The sequence below is a fragment of the Hemibagrus wyckioides genome, linkage group LG20, assembly GCF_019097595.1.
Source record: "Hemibagrus wyckioides isolate EC202008001 linkage group LG20, SWU_Hwy_1.0, whole genome shotgun sequence".
Taxonomy (NCBI): domain Eukaryota; kingdom Metazoa; phylum Chordata; class Actinopteri; order Siluriformes; family Bagridae; genus Hemibagrus; species Hemibagrus wyckioides.
Window position 1 is genome coordinate 16,788,305 of NC_080729.1, and position 10,629 is coordinate 16,798,933.

The 10,629-nt window shown below is 41.7% G+C and overlaps 2 long non-coding RNA genes across 2 annotated transcripts in view; one reads left to right on the forward strand and one right to left on the reverse strand.

The window, feature by feature from the left end:
- The first annotated feature begins 2,287 nt into the window (after window positions 1–2,287).
- Window positions 2,288–4,223, forward strand: LOC131342044 (uncharacterized). The gene is made up of 3 exons (XR_009202946.1): window positions 2,288–2,957; window positions 3,153–3,300; window positions 3,596–4,223. It is a non-coding gene; the product is annotated as an uncharacterized LOC131342044 (long non-coding RNA).
- A 308-nt stretch (window positions 4,224–4,531) lies between these two features.
- Window positions 4,532–10,629, reverse strand: part of LOC131371197 (uncharacterized) — a 6,341-nt gene continuing 243 nt past the window's right edge. Inside the window, exon 2 of the long non-coding RNA XR_009207509.1 lies at window positions 4,532–4,692. This is a non-coding gene — a long non-coding RNA (uncharacterized LOC131371197). The remainder of the gene's footprint in view (window positions 4,693–10,629) is intronic.

The window sequence follows — 10,629 nt, forward strand, 5'->3', positions numbered from 1 at the left end:
GAGCTGAAACGAAAGGAAATGCCTTTTATTAGGTGATTTACTCTGAGCTTATGATTCAGGTATTCCTCCGTGAGTATGTTCATCAGCAGCTATTATTCTCTTTAATTCTGTTTTATTTATACAGAAGCTTTAACAATAGGCATTGTCACAAGAGCAGTTATACAGAAATCAAGATGTGGGGTTATATTTAGATCCCTAATGAGCAAGCCAGAGGAAATACCAGGTCACTTATGAGAATCAGCTCAATGTGTTCAGCATTGTGCTGCTGAGACGCTTTACTCACACCGAACGCTTACATTTAACCCTGTGGTATTTCACTGTTCTGACCCTTTGGACCCTTTTGGACCATTTGGTGAATTGATCTGGGACATTACCGGGGTCTTAAAAGCACTACAGGAATAAAATAATAATAATAATAATAATAAAAGCAATAAATTAAATAAAATAAAGAAAAAATAAAATAAATAAATAAATAAAATAAAATAAAATAAAATAAAATAAAATAAAATAAAATAAAATAAAATAATAGATAGATAGATAGATAGAGAAAGAAAGAAAGAAAGAAAGAAAGAAAGAAAGAAAGAAAGAAAGAAAGAAAGAAGGAAAGAAAGAAAATCCTTTACTGACTCAACTCAAAACCTCAAAACCCACTTTTGTTTCTGCTGATTCTGTTGTTCATCACCTGAATTTGATAAATCAGTTTAAAATAATAAACATTAATTTAAAAAAAACATTCAGGGTTTTTCTTTCAGATTTATATCCACCAAGGTCTTTATTTTAATATATTTTGTTACACAAATTCCAATCTTATGGATTCTTATTAAATTTTATGGGTTTTTTTTGTTTGGGATCAAGAGAAAGACAATTCACGAAAAGGATTTTATTTATTTATTTGTTTGTTTATTTGTTTGTTTATTTGTTTGTTTATTTGTTTGTTTGTTTATTTGTTCAATCATGTATTTATTTATTTGTTTGTTTGTTTGTTTGTTTGTTTGTTTATTATTTTTATTATTTTATTTATTTTCTGTAGCGCTTTTTAGACCCCAGTAATGTCAAAACACTTTTAGTAAAATTATACCCAATATCAGAGGTGAACCTGCTCTGACTCCTGCTCTGCTGGACTGAAGGATCACTGGGGAGATCTTTTATTGGTGTAACCTCCAAATTTTAGAACATCGTCCCTCAGGACTTTTTAGGACTGCACTTCTTCCTCTCATCAAAACCTAAAACAAACTTTCTTATTCCTGCTCTTTATTTTCTCCTCACTTCCTTTTTTGCTCTCTTTACAGTGCATGTGTGGGTAGAGACCTAGAAATGGACCCCATTGTTATTATTATTATTATTATTATTATTATTATTATTATTATTACATGGAGAAAAGCCACCGAAAAGCTTGAAATGTTCTCGCAAAATGTTCTTGGCCACCCTGAGCTCTTTCAAGATGCTCTTTATGCTCGTTCAAGCAATATTCGGGGCAGTTATGGAGCGTTTCCACTTTCTGTGGTCGCTTGTATTAAGTGCACGCTGTGTAAATGACAGATATTTGCTGCTCCTGTTACTGTGAGACTTTAGACACTGCATTGTGTTGCATGGGAAAGAGGACAGATGGAAATCTATCCTGGACTGAAATCACACGCACGCACACACACACACACGCACGCACACACATACACACACACACATGATGTGTTTGCATCATCCTTATAGGAGACATCAAAGATCAGCTTTTTTGTTTGTCGATTGCCAAGAAAAGAGCTCATCCATTAAGCGAGGAAGCTGCTTTCATGCGATGGAATCGATGCGAAAAAGCCTAAAAAGTGTGACGTCAAAGAACGCAGACCTTTCACGTGTTAGGTTTCCTCTCTGCTTTTGCTGGGGTTATTATTAGAAATGTAGAACAGGCACCTATTCACCGTGACCCGTTAGCGTAATCCTCTCATGACACCTAATATAGCTGCAGAATAACATGAGAGAGAGAGAGAGAGAGAGAGAGAGAGAGAGAGAGAATCATGTCACAAGCCACATGTAATTAAACTAAATCAATCATTACTGGTGTCAGCTTTCTGTTCTGTTACAAATAAGTATTCTCCGTAGACAAGATCGACGCGCATGAGGCGGAACGAGTTGATCCATTAGTAAAGATCCGTGTTTGTCATCACGAACATTCTCAACAAAGCAAGCTCACTAAATACCAAACTTAATTAAAACCTCAGACAAGCCCGCAACTGGTTTGCCTTTGAGCGACGCTTTAAAGCTCATTCCTCGCCTGAATTTTCGAATGGGCTTCTTAAGATGACATCAAACCCACTCGACATACCGAACATTCACCTGCTCTGTAAAAAACCCGAGCTGTGGAATGTTTCAGTCGGGGCCGAGTGAATGAGCGTGCCCAAGCTGTTTTCTTCCCGTCGGTCCCTAATTGCCGGATTTCTACCCAGCTTAAGCGGTGCGTCAGAAAGCTTCGCGCTAGAAGAGCCTCGGGATCGTTACACGACTTACAGCAGCAGTTTGAGGAGGCGCTGCTTTTCATGTTGTGTCTGAACACAATGCAGGAGAACTGACTTAACAAGCTTAAACAAAGGCTAAGAGTGTGCTCTATTGTTCTGTCAGCATGTTTTCTGTTGTTGGAATGAAGTACGGATGAAAAAGCTGAATAGATAATTTACTTGTATAGAGCTTTAGACGATGACATTTCTATAAAGCAGCTTACGAGAAATATCCTGTGTGTGTATGTATATAAATTACATATATATTCAATTCAATTCAAATAGCGCTTTTAACAATGCACGCTGTCTTTACAGAAATATAGAAACATAGAATAAAAATGAGAAAGTTACTATTTTATCACTAATGAGACACCTGAGGCGACGGTGATGAGGAAAAACTCCCTGAAGATGATATGAGGAAGAAACCTTGAGAGGAACCAGGCTCATCCCTATCTGGACTATGTAAATGATGTAAATATTTATTATTTATTATTTATAATATGGGAAATTGTGCAATCAAGAGCTCCTGAGCAGCTAACAGGTTCAGCGTAGTTTCTGAGCTCATTATTGACTTAACACTAATTCCTTCCTGACGAAAGCTGACTTGATGCAACGGCAGATCAAAGACTCCAATATATTCAATTCAATTCAGTTTTATTTCTACAGCGCTTTTAACAATGAACCTTGTCCCTGACGAGCAAGCCAGAGGAGACGATGACGAGGAAAAGCTCCCGGAAATGACACCAGGAAGAAACCTGAAGAGGAACCAGACACTAGACGGGAATCCATCCTCATCCCCGTGTCACCGGAGAGCGTATTTATAAATCATTTCTCTTTCTATGAGCAAGTTCTGTCACTTCTGGATTCTTCAGTTCTATGCTTTACAGGAAACTTGAGTGTCAATTGTTCTTGCGGTCCTGAGACTATCCAGTGAGGTCACTCGAGCTGAATTTTGTCACTGTTTACATTTCGAACCAGTTATCAGCCTGTGATTTATGACACTGCTTAATTTATATCGTTTAGATCTTCTCTGATATAAGCCTCATGTTATATATATACACTCTTTCTACGTCAGGAAGGCTGATTTGCATTTCTTTTGATGATTCCAGGCTCCCTGTCATTAGCGATGCTGAAGTGTCCAGTGCGGATCAATCCCTCAGGCCGGTCACGCTCTGTGATCATGTGGTGGAACTTCAAAGCTATGAGATGCTTGACCAAAAAGAGTGAGTGAGCTGATTAGAGCTCTTTAAGTGTGTTTGTGAGTGTGTGTGTGTGTGTGTGTGTGTGTCCAAAATGTTGTCAGGTTAGATGTTATCCGATAAGCAGGTGTTTAGCTACAAGTACTGGTTGGCTGTAATTGAAGAGTCTCAATATCTGTTTCACACACACACACACACACACACCTGTCCTGATTTCCAGTCTGCACAAGTGACTCACTTCTCTTTAATCGAATTTCATGTCATTATGATGCTCCACACTTCCACTCTAATTACAAAATGATTTTTTTTTTTTATCAGTCGAGTGCAAAAGTTTACACACCCCCTCATTTGAAATGATGAATCCACATGAACAAGGCATTTAATGTGGTTTTTTTTTTTTACAGAACGTTTATTTATTTGTCAACATTGTAAGTGACGAAGAAATGGACAAAAAGTGTTAAAAAAAAGAAGAAGACATTTTTAAATGCAATAAAAAATTCACGAATTAAAGAAAAACAGAGAAATCATGGAATATGAGGCAGTCAGAAAATACAAAAACAATTTTTTTTGCTAAATAAAAATGGCAAAATATTGTAAAAATGCATATAATAATAATAGCAATATAATAATAAAATAATCATAGAATAATCATAGAATAATAGCATAAAGCAGAAATAAAATAAAATAAAATAAAATAAAATAAAATAAAATAAAATAAAATAAAATAAAATAAAATAAAATAAAATAAAAACTGCAAATAAATAAGGGGCAAAAAGAACATGAATTAAAATTATATTAATGTTACTCCATTTTGTGTTTGCGTCTTGGGATCTTTGTAAGTCTCTGTCGTGTTTCCTTTTCTTTCTTTTTTTTCAAATGTTTTTCTTCCACTAGTTCTTCCATTGTGTTTTTGTATCTGTGTTTGTTTCACGTCTGGATTTGCAGTTTTCACTGTCCGGGATGGTCTCCTTAAGTACACTGATATCTTATTATCCTTTTCTCCAGCTCTGTGAAAGGAAATATTTTCCATTTTAGGTGAGATAGCTCTTTTCCTGACTTCCATTCTTAACTTGACGACTCACAGCGACCTGCTGGAGAGTTTTAGCCTGGACTTTCATGGCACAAATAAGACGAATAAACACTTTATTCCTATAAACCTATATATATATATATATATATATATATATACTGTATATACATTACACTGTATACAAGGACTAATGATGGCTTCAAATAATAATTCAAAAGATATCTGCTGATATAGAGTCGACTGCTGGAATGATTTAGAATAGAAAAACAGACATAGATATTAAGCATTATAGCGTATAAAAGGTAAATATCCTGGATGCTACTGGAGTCCAGTGGATTGTATAATCCTCCCAGTTACTGTTATTCCTCTTCCCCTCCCCAGTCAGATTTGTACAGTTTGGGAATCATCACAAAACAAGCCAAGTTACTGCCATTTATGTTTCACTCTCCAAACACATCCACATCTCCCACATCTCATTAAGCCACAAGTTATGGCAGCAAGTGAAAATTAATAGTCGCTTGGAAGACTCGCTGTAAGGTTTAGTGATGATATTGGCTTTCTTGGCGTGTTTAATAAACTCCTTGTGCAAGAGATCGCGCAGTAAATCAATGTTAGTCTTAGCGAGAAGTATCAGGAGTGGAGCGCTGATAACTTTATCTCACCTCAAATAACTTTCCAAGAAAGAGCTCTCGGCTCGCATCTGCTGGGCCACCACACACAATCCATCAAACATCCTGTTTGGGAGGAAAAGGAGTGGAGGAGGGGGGTGGGGGGTGGGATTGTGTTTGAGGGAGTGAGGAATCCACCCTTCCCTTTTCTCTAGAATACCTTGTAGGCTTGTAGATTTGTTTGTCCCTAGCGCTCGATAAATGAATCCCGCATCGTAACCCTGACATAACCGTGCTATAAACATGTAATAACTGGTGTCACCCTGTACATCCAGCGAGGTGCGTGTGAAGTGTTAGTGTTAGCATTTGATTGAATGATTGTTAACGTCACATGCTCAATCAGTGAACATGTTCCATAAACAGCTCTTATGTCATAAGGAATAAAACACATAGGGGTTGTGATGTTTGAGGAAAATTCTCGACAACATGGCAGACAACATGCAGTGGAGTTAGCGTTACCACCATCAGGGTGATTTTATATAATAAAAGCACGTCTCGGTGCACGACACGACATGAACATTGTTTTAGTTAAAGTTGAAGTAAATAGAAAGTTAAAGTTGAAGTAAATAGTGTAAATTAGGTAAATAGATAAAAGCTTTATTTCTTCTTTTACATGAGCTAACACTGGACACTCATTCCTTGGGCCCTGGATAAGGGCGTCTGCTAGGAATCCACATGAACAATACATTTAATGTGGCTGTTTGACAGAGCATTTATTTATTTGTCAACATTGTAAGTGACGAAGAAATGGACAAAAAGTGTAGAAGATATTTTTAAATGCAATAAAAATTCATGAATTAAAGAAAAACAGAGAAATCATGTTTTTTTTTTGCTAAATAAAATGCAAAATATAACGTATAATGATAATACCTATAGAATAATAAAATAATAATAGAATAATAGCAGAAATTAAATTAAATTAAATTAAATTAAATTAAATTAAATTAAATTAAATTAAATTAAATTAAATTAAATTAAATTAAATTAAATTAAACAATCAGGAAAAACTGCATATAAATAAGAAAAAAATGAATTGATGAATTAATTAAAATTATATTAATCTTACTCTTTGTGTTTGTGTCTTAGGCTCTTTGTAATCTCTATAGTAAGTCTAAATAGTGTAAATTATGTAAATATGTAAAAGCTTTATTTCTTGTTTTACATGAGCTAACACTGGAGACTTCTTCTTCTTGGGCCCTCGAGCAAGGCCCTTAGCCCGTCGCCTTTTTCATGCATGTTAGTTTCTTCATTCTAAGTATTTTGCTAATGCAGGTGTCGATCTTATCTCTTAGAGACTCTAAGAGTTTTTGAGAAGTTATAGGTGTTAAGTGAGATGACTGGATGTATAGGGTGTCATGTATGACATGTGGAACAGCAGTCCATACAATAGTGTCTTTCATAAATATGGAACGCCAGCAGACATAGCAGCAATTAGCCTGCCATGCATATATGTATGTTTGCTGTCATGACTTCATATTTTTCTTCACCAGGATAGAAACCTGAGCACGGATGCACTCTCGGTGAATATTATGATGGTGTTTACTTTTACAGCTAGGTGTAGAAAAAATGGGGGTGTAGTGAGTAGCTGGTTTGTCTCACAGCTCTGGGGGTTTGGGGTTTGAGTCCTGCCTCTGCTGTGTGTGTGTTCTGCTTTGGGAGTTTCCTCCAGGTTCTCCGGGTTCCTCACCTAGTCTAGAGACATGTGCTGATATGAGGATTCCCTTCTGAGCCTAGGTTCTTCCTCATATCATCTCAGGGAGTTTTTTTGCTTGCCACCTTTACACCTTTTGCTCATTAGGGATAAAGGTTAGGGATAATAACCTTAGTGGAGGGCGCTAACCCAGCCACTGAAGAGTTAAGGTCCTAAGCCCGGGTTCAATGGGAGGGTTGAGTCAGGAAGGGCATCCGGTGTAAATCCTGTGCCAAATCTAAACATGCGGACCAAACGATCTGCTGTGGTGACCCCAAACATGGAGCAGCAGAAAGAACAAGAACATTCTATATTTCAATTTCAACCCCAGGGATAGACTCCAGGATCCCTGCAACCCTATGAAGCTGTACAGAAATGGATAAATGGATTTTTTTAGAGAATTATGTAGAATACTCTATTTTAGTCCAGGAAAATATAAATAAACCAAAACTCTGAACTACTCTAAGCCTTGTGTTAGGGTTGTGTTAAAGCTGAAGATTAGAGAGTGATAGTTTCAGGTCGCGCTGGAGCCATGTGTGTAGATGTGACAGTGTGTGATGGGTGTGTGTGTGTGTGTGTGAGACGGCTGGGTGAGTGTGTGTGTGTGTGTGTGTGAGTTTACGGATCTGTGTGTGAGAGGAATATAAAAGTGTTGATGTCTTTGCAGCTTGTTCCCTGGCCTCATTCTGTAAAACACCCTCATGACGCACTCGGTGGTTAACAGTTCCCTGTACGTCTCCATTAAACAGCACTCCTTCATTAAAGTAAGAGCTGCACTTGCACTTTCTCTCTCTCTCTCTCTCTCTCTCTCTCTCTCTCTCTCTCTCTCTCTCTCTCTGGACAGAAGATTCTAACTCTAAACAGTATTTATGAGCTCTGAATGTCTGAACATCCCGGCCTGAGATAACAATTCAGATCACATTTCAGCCTGACCTTTTACATTTATTTCACATCCACCACCACAACGAACCCCACTCACTTACCCCACTTACCCTCCACACTCACTCCTCCACACTCACTCACCCCACTCACCCTCCACACTCACTCACCCCACTCACCCTCCACACTAACCCACCCCACTCACCCTCCACACTAACCCACCCCACTCACCCTCCACACTAACCCACCCCACTAACCCACCCCACTCACCCTCCACACTAACCCACCCCACTAACCCACCCCACTCACCCTCCACACTAACCCATTCACCCTCCACACTCACCCACCACACTCACCCTCCACACTAACCCACCCCACTCACCCTCCACACTAACCCACTCACCCTCCACACTCACCCACCCCATTCACCCCTCCACACTAACCCACCACCACTCACACCCACCCCACTCACCCTCCACACTCACCCTCCACACTCACCCACCCCACTCACCCTTCCCACACTAACCCACCCCACTCACCCCACCCCACTCACCCTCCACACTCATCCACCCCATTCGCCCTTCCACACTAACCCACCCCACTCACCTTCCACAGTAACCCACCCCACTCACCCTCCACACTTCACCCTCCACACTCACCCACCCCACTCACCCTTCCACACTAACCCACCCCACTCACCCTCCACACTCACCCACCCCACTCACCCTCCACACTCACCCACCCCATTCACCCTTCCACACTAACCCACCCCACTCACCTTCCACAGTAACCCACCCCACTCACCCACCCCACTCACCCTCCACACTAACCCACCACCCCACTAACCCACCCCACTCACCCTCCACACTAACCCATTCACCCTCCACACTCACCCACCACACTCACCCCTCCACACTAACCCACCCCACTCACCCTCCACACTAACCCACTCACCCTCCACACTCACCCACCCCATTCACCCCTCCACACTAACCCACCCCACTCACCCACCCCACTCACCCTCCACACTCACCCTCCACACTCACCCACCCCACTCACCCTTCCACACTAACCCACCCCACTCACCCACCCCACTCACCCTCCACACTCATCCACCCCATTCGCCCTTCCACACTAACCCACCCCACTCACCTTCCACAGTAACCCACCCCACTCACCCTCCACACTCACCCCTCCACACTAACCCACCCCACTCACCCTTCCACACTAACCCACCCCACTCACCTTCCACACTAACCCACCCCACTCACCCTCCACACTCACCCACCCCACTCACCCCTCCACACTAACCCACCCCACTCACCCTTCAACACTCACCCACCCCACTCACCCTTCCACACTAACCCACCCCACTCACCTTCCACACTAACCCACCCCACTCACCTTCCACACTCACCCACCCCACTCACCCTCCACACTCACCCACCCCACTCACCCCTCCACACTAATCCAGCCCAGTCACTCACTCCATTAACAAACCCCACTCACCCTTCACACTCACCCACCCCACTAATTATCCCCACTTTCTGTCCACACTCAACCATCCCCACTCTCCCTCTCCAATCACACACCCCAATCACCCTCCACACTAACTCACTCTCGACACTCTCCCTCCACACCCATTCACCCCACTCTCCCACTCTACTAAGCTTCCCAACTCACTCTCCATGTTCACCCATGCTAATCATTCACCCCACTCTCTCACCCTACTAAGCTTCCCAACTCACTCTCCATGTTCACCCATGCTAATCATTCACCCCACTCTCTCACCCTACTAAGCTTCCCAACTCACTCTCCATGTTCACCCATGCCAATCATTCACCCCACTCTCTTTCCCCACTCTCTTTCCCCACTCTACATTAACACTCACCCACCCCAATCACTCACCCCAATCTCCCTCTACACTCACCCACCCCACTAATTATCCCCACTCTCCCTTCTCACTAAACCACCCCACTATCCCACCTACCACTCACCCTCTTACTTTCCCACCCCACTCATCACGAATCCACGCCACTCACCCACCCCATTCTCCCCCCACACTGTCCCACTCCACTCTCCCCCCCCCCCTTCTACCCCACCACTCCCCCACCCCACTCCTTCACCACATTCTCCTGCCCCACTCTTCCACCCCACTCACCCTCTCTCTCCCCCACCCCACTCTCACCACTAACCCACCCCACTCTTTCACCCAGACACCATGACACACGTGGTTTCAATCAGATGTGTTGTGGTTTTGGGTCTCAGAGCCTCGGCCAAATCCAGCTGTTACAAAGCAAAAAAACGAGGGCTATTTTTCGAAAGGCCTAATTGCATGTTTACCTTTTTTCAGACAGCCCACTTTATATTCTGTAAAAGCTACAAAATACGGCAGTGTATGATTGTACATTCCAGCAGGAGTTTCTCTTACAATTCTTGGCAACATCTTATAAATGTTTCCCCCAAAAAACAGCGTTTTGTGTGTGTGTGTGTGTGTGTGTGTGTGTACATATGCGTGACTGCATCTATGTTTGTGGGCACATCTGTGATTGGTGACTCAGGTTTGGGTGTGATAAATAATCTCCTGAGACGGCAACCCGTTACACCAGTTACATGATGGGCCACGTCGAAGCCCTTCCGTTAGCGCTAATCCGGACTCTTCCTCCTTTCTCCCATT